Source organism: Ovis canadensis, chromosome 8 (genome assembly GCF_042477335.2).
Source record: "Ovis canadensis isolate MfBH-ARS-UI-01 breed Bighorn chromosome 8, ARS-UI_OviCan_v2, whole genome shotgun sequence".
Taxonomy (NCBI): Eukaryota; Metazoa; Chordata; class Mammalia; order Artiodactyla; family Bovidae; genus Ovis; species Ovis canadensis.
The window spans coordinates 85,431,403-85,445,410 of NC_091252.1; the positions used below are offsets into that span (position 1 = coordinate 85,431,403).

Here is a 14,008-nt window from a genome sequence, read left to right on the forward strand (position 1 = left end):
TTGATATATTAAGCCTTTGTAAACAAAGATGAAACATTTAACTTTTTCTCTCTACCTGATACTGGCAAAATTTGGATTCTCCAGCTGGCTCTCCTATGGATTTGATGGTTTATTACAACTGGATTACAACTAGTGATACTAATCTTGGTTTTAATTTATTTTTCATTTCCAAATTGTTTATGCCTGTGTCTCTACTACACTATGACTCTGTCAATGTTGCTATTAACAGCTGCTGCTGCTGCTGCTGCTAAGCCACTTCAGTCGTGTCCAACTCTGTGTGACCTCACAGACGGCAGCCCACCAGGCTCCCCCGCCCCTGGGATTCTCCAGGCAAGAACACTGGAGTGGGTTGCCATTCTGCAATGTGTGAAAGTGAAGACGCTCAGTCGTATCCGACCCTCAGCGACTCCACAGACTGCAGCCTTCCAGGCTCCTCCATCCATTGGATTTTCCAGGCAAGAGTACTGGAGTGGGGTGCCATTGCCTTCTCCAGCTATTAACAGTTACATTACTTATATTCTATTTTATAAGACTGTTGTCTCTTAGAGTGTATAACCAGGCTTCCAACAAATGTAACAGTGACTTAAAACAATTAATCAAATATTTAGTTCTGTATATGATCAATAATTATAATAGTGTGACTCTAGGTATGGGAAAAGAAAAGAAGAGAACTATCTCCTGGATCACAATAGGTTAAAAGACAGAGGACCCAGGAAATCTTTCATTCTCTATCAATGGCTCTAATCCAGAAACTAACACCTGGAGCGATATATCAACGAAAACCTTCACCTGACCTGGGATGAGCCTCCCAGCACCGTGGGACCAAAATTGGTCATGAAATGTCTCCCAAATATTGGTTGAATTTCTGACCAAGGGAAAGGACTGGAAAATGGAATATTTCCTGTTATGTCAGTAAAGGATGTCACAGTCATCAGCGATTCCGGCCCTCCAGAGCACTCAGGACGGAAAAGAACACCTGTGTGATATGGCAGGAATCAGGCTGCAGCCACTTGCTACTGGGAGCCCTGAGGAACTTGGAGGGTGAAGACACAGACAAGTGGCCTCAGAGAGCTGAGATGCGTATGAAAGCAATGATTTCAGTGAGCCCAAACTCTTGCATCTTCCCATATATAGGAAAGCACTAAATTCCCTAACTTGAGATATCTGGTTTTCTTTAATTCACAAAAATACTTTTGATGTTCAGACTACCTGCCCTGTGTTGCAAACTTCTACATCACCTGAGTCCTCCCCGCTGCCTTCTTGGAAGAGTTCTCTCAAGGCTACTGGAGATGCTACCTCCGGGATTTATGTCTTAAAAAATTCCACCAAAGAAAACACAGCTCTCAACTTTTAGGTTGTGACTATTTTTTAAGTCAACAATGGTCAATTGGTTTTCAAGTCATGGGCAAAGAAGAGTGTTTTCAGCAAAAGGTGCTGGGGCAACTGGAGAGTCACATATACAAAACTAACTCAAATTGGATCATAGACATACATTGAAGAGATAAAACTATGAAAGTCTTAGAAGAAAAGATGAGTGAATTTTTGCCTTTGCATTTGACAAAACTCTTCTTAAATACAATACTAGCCACAAATGACAACAGAAAAAAAAAAAAGACTTTTTCAAAATTTTTCTTTAAAAATTGCCTTTTAAAGGATACCATGAAGAAAGTGAAAAAATGAGAGAAGATATTTGCAAGTCATGTGTCTGGTAGGGCTTCCAGGTGGCTCATTGGTAAAGAATCTGCCTGCCAACGCAGGAGACACAAGTTCGATCCTGGATCAGGAAGATTCCCTGGAGGAGGACACAGCAACTCACTCCAGTATTCCTGCCTGGCAAATCCCATGGATAGGGGAGCCTGACAGTCTACAGTCCACAGCATCACAAAGAGTCAAACACAATCGAGCGGCTGAACACAAGAACGAGCTCACATATATCTGGTAAGTGACCGACATCAGAATAGATAAAGAACTCACTCCATAATGGGTGTGCTCTCCGAACAAGCTCCCAGGGAGGACCCATGGCAGATGATCTAAAAAGTGCTTAGGAACCACAACGGATGAAAGGACACGCTGTCACATCTTACATCATTCTAGCCTCAAAATAACTTTACCATGAAAAACTAACTTTTGTGTTTTTGTTATAAACAAGTGGACTAGCACATTTCATTTAAGTCATAAACAAGTAGTACAACTTCATTTAAGTCAAAAGCAAGTGGATTTGAAATCAGATCAAACCAATACACAACAGACATTCCGTGTGGGAGGCAGTGTGAAGTGAGGGGTGCTGGGGAAGACCGTGTCCCTCGGACCCTGGAGGTTCAAGGTGAACGTGGAACCACTGTGGGGGAGGAGCAGAGAGGGACTGTCCCTAGAAGTGGGGTGGTGCCCTGCACCCTCTAACTTGTCCCAGACTTGATCACAGACCATCTAGAAGGGCGGTGGGAGTAACTGCTGCCATGTATTTTATTTAGCTCATCTATTTCAGTTCAGTTCAGTCACTCAGTCATGTCCGACTCTTTGCGACCCCATGAACCGCAGCACACCAGGCCTCCCTGTTCATCACCAACTCCCAGAGTCCACCCAAACCATGTCCATTGAGTCGGTGATGCCATCCAACCATCTCATCCTCTGTTGTCCCCTTCTCCTCCTGCCCTCAATCTTTCCCAGCATCAGGGTCTTTTCTAATGAGCCAGCTCTTCACATCAGGTGGCCAAAATATTGGAGTTTCAGCTTCAGCATCAGTCCTACCAATGAATACCCAGGACTGAACTCCTTTAGGATGGACTGGCTGGATTCCCTTGCTGTCCAAGGGACTCTCGAGACTCTTCTCCAACACCACAGTTCAAAAGCATCAATTCTTCTGCACTCAGCTTTCTTTCTAGTCCAACTCTCACATCCATACATGACCACTGGAAAAACCATAGCCTTGACTTGACTGACCTCTGTTGACAAAGTAATGTCTCTGCTTTTTAACATGCTGTCTAGGTTGGTCATAACTTTCCTTCCAAGGAGTAAGCGTCTTTTAATTTCACATCTGCAATCACCATCTGCAGTAGTTTTGGAGCCCAGAAAAATAAAGTCAGCCATTGTTTCCACTGTTTCCCTATCTATGTGCCATGAAGTGATGGGACCAGATGCCATGATCTTAGTTTTCTGAATGTCAAGCCAACTTTCTCACTCTCCTCTTTCACTTTCATCAAGAGTCTCTTTAGTTCTTCTTCACTTTCTTCCATAAAGGTGGTGTCATCTGCATATATGAGGTTATTGATATTTCTCCTGGCAATCTTGATTCCAGCTTGGGCTTCCTTCTAGCCCAGCGTTTCTCATGATGTACTCTGCATATAAGTTAAATAAGCAGGGTGACAATATACAGCCTTGATGTACTCCTTTTCCTATTTGAAACCAGTCTGTTCTATGTCCAGTTCTAATTGAGCTGCCCTTATAAGGAATGCCATCTATGAAGGACTGACTTGGGGCAGCTGGTCAGGTGGCCAGGAAACACGGGATAGGATGGTAGAGAAGAGAGGGGCGGAGCCTGAGCGCCTGGAAACTCGCCCGGGCAGGACCGAGAAGTCGCCCTTGGCTCCTTAGCCTGCCTCCGTTCCAGGTCCTGGGTCCCCGAAATCACAGCGGCGGCGCCCAACTGACAACCGGAAAGAGCCTGGTCATCACCCCCAACCCTGGGCACTTCCTTACAGAGACTCACTCACCTGCCGGGCGGGCCTCCCGGGGCTACGTCCCCCGACCGCAGCACCTGGGCTCGGGGTCCCTCTTCCGCGCCCGCCCGGGGTCCCCGCTCCAGCGACGCCTCTCCGAACGCCGCCGGCCGAGCTTCCCCCGAGCCGGGGCCACGGGGCGTCGGGCTGAGATTCGAAAGGGCGAGTCACACTGAAAACCCCAAAACGAAACCCCGAGGAGAGTTTCGGAACTTTTGTGGTTGCGAACTCCAACCTCAACCTGAGCGAAACCTGACCTTGGCTGAACCGGCAGGCGAGGACCGCGCCCCGCTGATCGCAGGAGCCGGGTGCGGAGAGTACGAACCCGTGACGGGTCCCCACAAATGTTCTGTCTTCTCTTGCCACCCTGAAGCCACCAACGTGGAGCCCCCGGGGTTGAGCCACCTGCGCGGCGGATGTCGTGCTGGAGACGGGTAGCGCAGGGGAGGGAGCTGGGAAAGGCGGGAGGGGACCGCTGCTGCTGCTTGGCTCGGGAAAATCCGTCAGTGTTTTACGGTGAGCTTGCTTCTCCGGGTCTCTAGGAGGATTTTGCCAACTTGCAGGTGAGCAAATGATAATAAATTCCCGGCTGTTCTGGAGCTCTGCTCCAACAGGCCTATTGGACCCTGTTGTACACCCTCCTCCGATATGGCAGACCTGGTGGGGTCGGCCGCTGCTAGTTTGATTAACAGAAGGGAATGACAACCCACTCCAGTATTCTTGCCTGGAGAATCCCATGGACAGAGTAGCCTGGCAGGCTCTACAGTCCATGGGGTCGCAAAGAGTCGGACACGACTGAGTGACTACCATGTAGGGAATCGTAATCATTACAGAGAAAGTTTGAGAGGTTAGGATGGGAAGTGGATGTAGGAGAAAAGAAGGGATAACTGAGCAGGAGATGGCAGCGGCAGTGGCGGTGGGGTGTAGGTAAGGGAGGAAGTGAGTTCAAAGAAAGATCAGAGCAGGAAGTGGTTCAGGGAATGAGCAGAAGAGCCAGCAAAACATGGGCTTTGCTTGCTCACACAGGAAGGGGCGTTTTGGAGGGAGGATAGTTATTCAAAGTGAATTTGGCTTTGTAATGTCATGACTATTTTTTTTAATGAGTAATTACATTTGAAACTTAAGAAATACTTCCTGGGTATAAGTGTTATTTTTCTTGTTTTTCAGCAGGGCTTCCTCAGTCTAGGACTGAAGACTTTGGGCGGTGCCAGGAGACAGAGGTATAGACACAGCCCAGGCTACCTTTTGCAGGTCACTCTCCTAAAGCTGCAGGGAGGAATGTCAGTGGCTCACACAGCAGGTCATCTTTTGCTGACACTGCTGCTGACAGAAGCCGGGAAGACTCTGGGCAGTGAGTGTCCTGGATCTGGGGCTCTGGTGGGGGAGGGGGGACATGAGAAAATGGGGAGGGAAGGGGCTCCACTCTGGTGGGCGCCTGTCCACCTGCTCTTAGGACAGGGTGTGGTTTAGCTGGACTGGCTGCCCAGGAGGGGACACCCTGCCTTCCGGGACCCCACCCAAGGCATGGTGCCTGGGCCTGTGCTCCTGTAGCAGCGTTCCCTCTCCTGGCAAGCCCCACCTCCTACTCCAGAAAGACTTTCCTGATGACCAGGGGCCCATCGTGAATGCGGCATGTGTCCTATGGCATCCTTCTCCCCATTCTGTTGAAAGTCTTGTCTTGTCAGATAGATTTGAAGTCTCTAGAAACCAGACACTGTCTTCTGTTTTTGCTGCCTCACAAGCTGGCATGTGCATACTTAGTCACTTGCTGCTGCTGCTGCTGCTGCTAAGTGGCTTCAGTCGTGTCCAACTCGGCGACCCCATAGACGGCAGCCCACCAGGCTCTCCCATCCCTGGGATTCTCTAGGCAAGAATACTGGAGTGAGTTGCCATTTCCTTCTCCAATGCATAAAAGTAAAAAGTCAAAGTGAAGTCGCTCAGTCGTGTCTGGCTCTTCGAGACCCCATGGACTGCAGCCTACCAGGCTCCTCCATCCATGGGTGTGTCCAACTCTTTGCCAGCCTATGCACTCTGTAGGCACCTCTGTCCATTCTCCAGGCAGGAATACTGGAGTGGATTGCCATTTCCTTCTCCAGGGATCAAACCTGGGTCTCCTGCATTGCAGGCAGATTATTTACTTCCTGAGCCACCATATATCAGATAAATCTTCCTGCTAATAGTATATGGACGGAAAAGATCCATGGTGGCACCAAAGTGTTTAACTAAAGCTCAGACAGTTAAAGGAGAGGCAGGACTGAAGATGCAGCAGAGGAGGGGGTCTGGGATAGAGACCCCTCCCTCTGCAACCAGGCCCTGGAGGAGGAAACTCCCAGACACACCTGTGGTTTTCTCTCACAGATGCCCACTCTCTGTGCCTTGACCTCACTATCAAATCTCAGTCCAGACCTGGCCAGCCCTGGTGTCGAGTCCAGGGCTCCCTGGACACAAAGCCTTTCCCCAGTATGACAGTGAGAGCAACAAGGTCAAACCGTTTGGGTTTTCTGGGGAAGGAGGTAAACGACACGGAAGTGTGGACCGAATTGAGCCAAACACTGGCAGAAGCAGGAAAAGAGCTCAAGATGGTCCTGCCTGTCACCAAACTGGACAAAAAGGAGACAAGGGGTAAGTATGGGAAGGGGGTGGAGAGCTGGAGATAGCAAGAGAGAGTGCATGCAAAGTGGAGATTCCTGTGAAAGGACTGAACATGATCCAGCCTTAGAGACCCGCTGGACATGATGGGTAAGAGGGGGAGGTCATGGTCGGAAGATCACAGGCCCCTAGATGTGCAGACGCATTTGAGTGACTGGGGAGGAGGGACTGTGGAGAGTCCAGAAAGATTCATTGTGTGTGGGGGGCGCAGATCCTCCCATCCTGCAGGTAAAAATGTGCTGTCAACGCGAAGCTGAGCAATGCTCTGGTGCATCCTTGCACTTCAGCCTCAATGGATGGACAGTCCTCCTCCTTGACACCATGAGCGTAACCTGGACAGTCATCAATCCTGGAGCCACAAGCATCAAGGAGGAGTGGGAGAACAACCAGGAACTGGCAGAGTATTTCAGGAAGATCTCAACAGGAGACTGCAGCTATTGGCTTAGGGAATTCCTGGAACACGGGGAGAACATGCTGCTCCCAGAGCCCACAGGTAACTGAGTGGGGTGTGTGTGTGGGGGGGGGGTGGCAGCTCTCTTCAAAGGTCTAGAGCCTTCATGTGTGGATGTGAGCACATATATGTGTGTAATTGAAAATATGATGGATGGATGGAGTGACTGATCTCTTGGTGGACTTCCTGTCTGGAGAGTCAGTGATGGGCATAGCACAGAACTTGCCAGCATCCTCCTGTCCCAGCCCACCTCCCTCAGCACAGGAGCCCCCTTCCCCATTAACCAATGACCCAGACCCCAGGCACTGCACGATGGTCCCCAAATCTATATATGCATTATGTTTCCAGGCCTTCTCTCCCTCCTGTCATACTGGTCCTTTAACCAGCTCCAGTGTCACTTAATGAAGCCCTTATCCCTTCCCAGAGAGAATTAAGTGCCGCCAATTGTGTCCTCCTCAAAAAGAACTCCTCACAGTAAACATGTCCACCTGAAAGACAATCAGATGGACATTTGCTGTCTCAGTGACTCAGACGGTAAAGAATCTGCCTGCAAGGCAGGAGACCCAGGTTCGATCCCTGTGTTGGGAAGATCCCCTGGAGTAGGAAATGGTAACCCACTCCAGTTTTCTTGCCCAGAGAATCCCATGGACAGAGGAGCCTGGCTGGCTACAGTCCATGAGCTCTCAAAAGAGTCGGACATGACTGAGTGACTAACACAACTCAGGAGAAATGTTAGCTCCACAAAGACAGAGCACAAGCCCATTAATCTTTCCATACCTGCACCTGAAGAGTGCCTTCACATGAGTCAGTAACTATATGGGGGACAGGTGCTAAGGACAGCAGGTGCTGAGGAAGGTGTATTCTTAGATCTGACAAGGCTTTTGCTTTTTCATTTTAGAACCACTAATAATGGCCCCAGATATCAGCCAGTCTGCATCCATCTGATTGGTCACTTGCATTATCCTATTGATCATCACCCAGTTAGTTCTAATTGCTTCATCGTCATGAATCTTATGAAGAAATCAGGGACCACAGCAGGTGAGAAGCCAGCCGGCCTCTGGCTCCTAGGCAGGCATGTTCTGGTCAGGACTTGGGAGAGGTGAGCCTCGGGTCTCACCAAGCCCCTGTCCACTGGACCCATCTTTACCAAGATGATGTTCCGTCTTTGTCTTGGGCCCACGCACTTCCCTGTAGGGTCGGGAACCACCCTGTTGTTGGGGTAGAAGAGGCTGGTGTGGGCAGCAGGACCGTGCAGTGGGAGTGGGGATGAAGACAAGTGTCTTCTCTTTGGGGGGCCTCGGGTACAAGATGTCAATGTGGTGGGGTGGGGTGTTGTCCTGAGATGTTACTCAGGCTTTCCCAGCCCTTTGATGAAAAAAACCTTTTGTTCTCTGATGATAGCATTATCTAGCTGAACATTTCCCCCAATGTTTTAACAGCTATTCCATCATTTGGATGTTTCTCCTGGACTGTGAGAAGGTACAATGTTAACCCAACTCTGGGTGGCAAACACTGACCCTTGATGACAGTCTGGCTGTTGATCTAATATACTACCTTCTACTCAGAGTGGGGTTTAACAAGAAGCTAAAGAAGCTTATGCTTAAGAATTCCTTCACTTTCCATGGCTGTTGATAGGCCCCTAAGATGTATTGACTTGGTCGTTTTGAGGATTTGCAAAAGTCAAATATTTGCTCACAATCAGTTAAGACTTCCAGTTCTATTCTTTCCATCAGACTTCCCTTCATGTGGGGTGGAATTGGGACGGGGGGCAGTGTTGGAATTTTTTTAATTCTGTTACGAAGATAATGCATTAGGGATATACTTCTGTGATTTAATGAGGCATAATTTATGTGTTCACACTCACTTTCATGTATAGTTAAGTTACCACATGCTTTTATGGGCTGAATGTTCTTAATTCATGTGATAAAATCCTCACCTCCAGGAAGACTTGTTGAAACCACTCAGTCGGTGGTGTGTGGTTATAGTCTGTGTTGTGACACAATAGGAAGTATACGTTTGGTTGGAGTCCTGGTTCCTGGAGCAGAGTTTCTAAAACCCACATTTTGGTATCATATTTGGTGTTCTGAGTGTAGAAAAATAGCTTTTCTTTAGAAACCTAGCAGATTAATACATATGCAGAAACCACAGTCAAGTGCTAACTGCCTAGATGTCATGACACAAAAGTATGAGGCTACCAGTTGAATTATCATGTAGATTAATATGCATATTAAGATACTAACAGTTAATGCATAAAGATGTATCCAGGACAGAAGAAAGGATAAGGTGTGATATAGCCAGAAATGGAACACTATAACGCAATCAATAAAGAATGAATTACTGCAGTAAAAACATAGATGCCTCATAAAAAGGATTTGAGAGGCAAGTGCTGGACACAAAAGAATAGATACGCTGTGGTACTCCTATTTGTTGTGTTACATGATTGTGCAGTTTAACTGAATTATCTTTTTAAGATGTATTTATTTTTGGTCGTGCTGGGTCTTCAGTGCTGTGTGTGGGCTTTCTCTACTTGCTGCTCTCTAGTTACGGTACAAAAGCAGCTCACTGTGATGACTTTTCTTGTAGCAGAGCGCAGGCTCTAGGCTGTGGGCTTCAGTAGTTGGGGCACACAGGCTCAGCAGTTGAGGCTCCCAGGCTCCAGAGCACAGCCTCAGTATTTGTGGCCCATGAGCTTAGCTGTTTCACAGCATGTGGGATCTTCCCGGACAGGGATTGAACTCGTGTCTCTTGCATTGGCAGGCAGATTCGTTACCAATGCGCCACCAGGGAAGCCCCTAATCAAATTATTAAAAAGACATTCTAAGCTTGCTTCTAAATCACATCTCCATAATTTATGGATGACGATTAGATGTTCCATGACTTGCAACCAGGAAATTATGCATACTGGAAAAGATATTATTTAAAGGACTATCCACAACCTAGATGGACCCTTATCAGGTGCTCTAAACCAGCTCATGCACAACAAAACTGTAGAGAATTAGCTCTTGGATGAATATTTTCCACTTAGAAAGGGCGACTGCACTGAACTGGCTAACAGAGAACACTGCTGACCTCAGAAACACCTAAAAACAATGCTCAAACACAGAGGATGTTTGAGCTCATACATTCATACCAGGATGAGAAGAAGACAACATCAGAAAAAATTTTAACCTTTCAGTTTTCACTAATGTCTAGACAAACGAAGTTTTCTCCTGTCAGGAATATATTCAGTGATGCGGAGAATTCAATTATACACTGTACCTTTTTTGCCCAGTGAGAATCACATGAATGTTTATTGAAACTCCTTTGTTTTAGGGGCCCAAATGTGGTGAAGTCCTACCATTAGGTGAAGGAGACCTCACCTGGAAATAGGGTGTGTGCAGATGTAATCCAACCAAGGTGAGGTCAGCGTAGATTAGGTTGGGCTCTAATCCAAAGACTAGTGCCTTTATCAGGAGGCATGCCTTTAAAGAAATGTAGGCACACAAAGAAGAGATGTGCCGGGAGCCAGCGTGAGGAATCCTGCCCATGGCAAAGGTCATGAGAAAGGAAGCCAGACATATGGAAAGGTGTGATCTGGCTTCAGGGGTTCCCCCTAGGTTTTCCTGAACATCTACCCCCCAAAACCAGAGTCTGCCTGCCTTATTGTACTGTGCTTTCCACTCCTCTGACATATCGGAGGGCCATCCCTGATCATCTTCCTCTCAAAGGAATTAACTTAGGGCTCCAGTTAACAGTCTCCTGCATATAAAAAGAATGTCTCGGTTTAAACCCCTTTGATGGCTTTCTAACTTACCTGACCAGTCTGCCCAGACTTTTACAACTTGTGATTGTTTACGGTCCCTAACCGTGAGAGGCACAAAGCTTAAAGCATCTAAAGATACAGAGCCTTTTCTAAAGAGCTAAAAACTATATTGGTGATGGGTTTCACTGTTGAGTCAATGACAGCTGCCAGGCCTCCATATTCTTTATCTTTTAGGCACCTGAAGGATATTAATCCATGTAATTGGGATATAGAAAAAGGAATATAGTAGTTTTGATGTTAGCAACACTAGACTTTTGAGTTAAGTACTTTTCTCTTTGTTATAAATCACTGTACTTCTTTCATTGTTATAAATTGTTGTGTCCTTGCTATGTAAGAATGCAACTTTATTTAGTGCTTTCTGAGAGTGGCACCAGACTTTGGGAAGAACAACACAAATAAGTCTTCTGGTTGACAGACCCTTATCAGAATAGGGCCGTAAAGTGTTAATTGGCCTTCTGGCCAGAAGATGATGTAAATCACCTAAGACTTGTGTATACAACTAGGTATACAGAGAGAAAGCCTGGTCTCGATAAGAGTCAGGGCTGCTGATGCTGCATAATTTTGTATTATCCATTGATCTCTATGTACAATCAAAAGTATAAAAGGCCTTTCCGGACAATAGAGGAGGGGCCAGTCACTGGAAAGTCTGGTTTCCCTCGTGTCTTCTTTACTCTATTTTCTGGCTGAATTCCCATCTGGGGCATGGAGGCTCGCCATGTCTACTTACTTGTCCTGGCTTCTAAGATCCACGAGAGAGGGAGCCCAAGGCGGGGTACCCTCTGCTATTCAAACGGGCGCTGGTGGCCTAACGTAGATGGTGCAAACCTCTTGTCCTGAGGTTTTATTAGTTCTCTGTGTAAACCAAGTTATTCAGCCTCTTTTCTCCACTAAATTTTCCTACTATACTATTTCTTCCTAACCTCTTTTTATATTTCTAAACAAATAAGTTTTTCCTCGCCTACTCTGTCCCTGCTTCGAATTACCCTGGATCCACCAGGGCTAGACCCCGGCAGAGATGGATATAGGAAAACAGGACACATGAGTGTCATGGAAGGACAGAAGTAGACACTGGAGTTACGCAATGCCAAGTGTTTCTGGCAACCACCAGTGCTGTGCATAGTACCTCAGTCATGTCTGACTCTTTGCGACCCCATGGACTGCAGCCCACCAGGTTCCTCTGTCCATGGGGATTGTCCAAGCAAGAATACTGAAGTGGGTTGCCATGTCCTTCTCCATGCAACCACCAGTAGTCAGGAAGAGAAAAGATGGAGCCTCCCTTAGAGCCTTCAGAGAGGGCCCTACTGACAGCTTGATTTCAGACTTCTAACCCTCACAATCTTGAAAGAATAAATTTTGGTTGTTTCAAGCCATAGAGTTTGTGGTCATTTTTATGAAGACTTCACTGTCCTGACCAGCTTGTGGGGGCTTAGGCTGCATTCCCAGCACAAAGGGAACTGGTGAGCAAGAAGGAAGGCAGGAGAGTGGTTTTAGAAAAGAGCCAAGAAACAGACCCAGGGATGTCTAGAAATGTGACACCTAGTAGACGAGGAAAGAAATACCAGCGAAGGGTATGCTGATCAATAGATGACAGTGGGAGAACAGACTAATCCTGTAGCTAAAAGAGGATTTCTATTCAGCACAACACACAAGCATTCATTTTAGGTTGACTAATGCATGAAGGTGACTGTTCGTGGGGGCTTGGGGCTATATGCCTGTTGGAGCACATTTGCTGAATAGTTTCAGATATGGGGCTGGGCCATTAAAAAGGAGATGGCACATTTCCAGGTAGGACCCAGGCAGAGACCTAAAATTCCTGCTTGGCCCTGGGGCGGAGTCCTGGCAGCCAGCCACTTCCCAGGACCACGCTGAGCTGTGTGTGGCTTTGTGGCAGCTGCAAGGCCCAGTATCTTGGGGAGAACTCGTCAGTGTGACTGTGTGTGTGTGTGAGAGAGAGAGAGACAGAGAGAGGGTATACGTGAGAGGAGGAGGGCAGAAGAGAAGAGTGGCTGTGTTAGTTGCTCGGTCCTGTCTGCCTCTTTGCGACCCTGTACCCTGTAGCTTATTTAACTTCTATGCAGACTACATCATGAGAAACGCTGGACTGGAAGAAGCACAGCGGGAATCAAGATTGCCGGGAGAAATATCAATAACCTCAGATATGCAGATGACACCACCCTTATGGCAGAAAGAGAAGAGGAACTAAAAAGCCTCTCAATGAAAGTAAAAGAGGAGAGTGAAAAAGTTGGCTTAAAGCTCAACATTCAGAAAATGAAGATCATGGCATCCGGTCCCATCACTCCATGGGAAATAGATGGAGAAACAGTGGAAAGAGTGTCAGACTTTATTTTTTGGGGCTCCAAAATCACTGCAGATGGTGATTGCAGCCATGAAATTAAAAAGCCCTTACTCCTTGGAAGAAAAGTTATGACCAACCTAGATAGCATATTCAAAAGCAGAGACATTACTTTGCCGACTAAGGTCCGTCTAGTCAAGGCTATGGTTTTTCCAGTGGTCATGTATGGATGTGAGAGTTGGACTGTGAAGAAGACTGAGCACTGAAGACTTGATGCTTTTGAACTGTGGTGTTGGAGAAGACTCTTGAGAGTCCCTTGGACTGCAAGGAGATCCAACCAGTCCATTCTGAAGGAGATCAGCCCCAGGATTTCTTTGGAAGGAATGATGCTAAAGCTGAAGCTCCAGTACTTTGGCCACCTCATGCGAAGAGTTGACTCATTGGAAAAGACTTTGATGCTGGGAGGGATTGGGGGCAGGAGGAGGAGGGGACGACAGAGGATGAGATGGCTGGATGGCATCACTGACTCGACGGACGCGAGTCTGAGTGAACTCCAGGAGCTGGTGATGGACAGGGAGGCCTGGCGTTCTGCGATTCATGGGATCGCAAAGAGTTGGACGTGACTGAGCAACTGAACTGAACTGGGTCCTCTGTCCATGGGATTCCCCAGGCAAGAATACTGCAGTGGGTTGCCATTTCCTACTTAGGCGTGTGTGGGGCAGTGACACTAATTGTGATAGAAAGGTGAATGTGAAGAGAGTGAGGGAATGCTGGAAAGAGTGTGTTGGATGTGTGGGCAGCAGCCACAACTAGTGTGTGAGAATATTGGGAACCTTGGTGTGTGTGTGTGTGTGTGACTGTGGACAGGCGAGCCTGGGACAGAAGGGGAGTGGACAGTATGCGTATGCAGAGGGCCCAGAGAGGGGTGCCCTGGGGGACCCAGAGAGGAGAAAGACAGTGAAGGGAAATGGCTGTGAGGGGAAAGTTTCTGGATGGCAGTGGAAGTAGATGGCAGCCTTTTGTGTGGAATTTGTGTGAAGCAGTGTGTACAGACAGTGTGAGGAAGCCAGGGTCCCTGTGGGAAGGGAACGTGGTGT

General features: G+C 47.4%; 1 long non-coding RNA gene and 1 pseudogene across 1 annotated transcript in view; one reads left to right on the top strand and one right to left on the bottom strand.

Moving 5' to 3' along the window:
• Positions 1–14,008, bottom strand: part of LOC138444984 (uncharacterized) — a 42,015-nt gene that overhangs the window by 26,784 nt on the left and 1,223 nt on the right. The gene's annotated exons all lie outside the window — the stretch shown is intronic.
• Positions 4,910–7,848, top strand: LOC138444968 (retinoic acid early transcript 1E-like; annotated as a pseudogene).